Below are 204 nucleotides of genomic sequence, written 5' to 3'. Positions count from 1 at the left end.
GGCAACCCCCGCCGGCGGGGCGTGAAGAGAGAGCGGGCGTCGAGCTGGGGCCCGAATCCCGCAAGAGCTGGAGCCGACGGCTCCGGAGGCTGCAGACCAGCGTCGCGCGCAGCGCTCTCGCCGCTGTCCCGGCAGCAAAGCTTTTGAAACGCCCGGCGCAGCGGCGCGCACGCGCACGCGCACGCGGCCGCACTGCCTCCCCCG

Source organism: Myotis lucifugus, unplaced genomic scaffold (genome assembly GCF_000147115.1).
Source record: "Myotis lucifugus unplaced genomic scaffold, Myoluc2.0 scaffold_37, whole genome shotgun sequence".
Lineage (NCBI taxonomy): Eukaryota > Metazoa > Chordata > Mammalia > Chiroptera > Vespertilionidae > Myotis > Myotis lucifugus.
The sequence above is the reverse complement of the archived record's forward strand: the minus strand, read 5'-3'. Positions refer to the sequence as shown.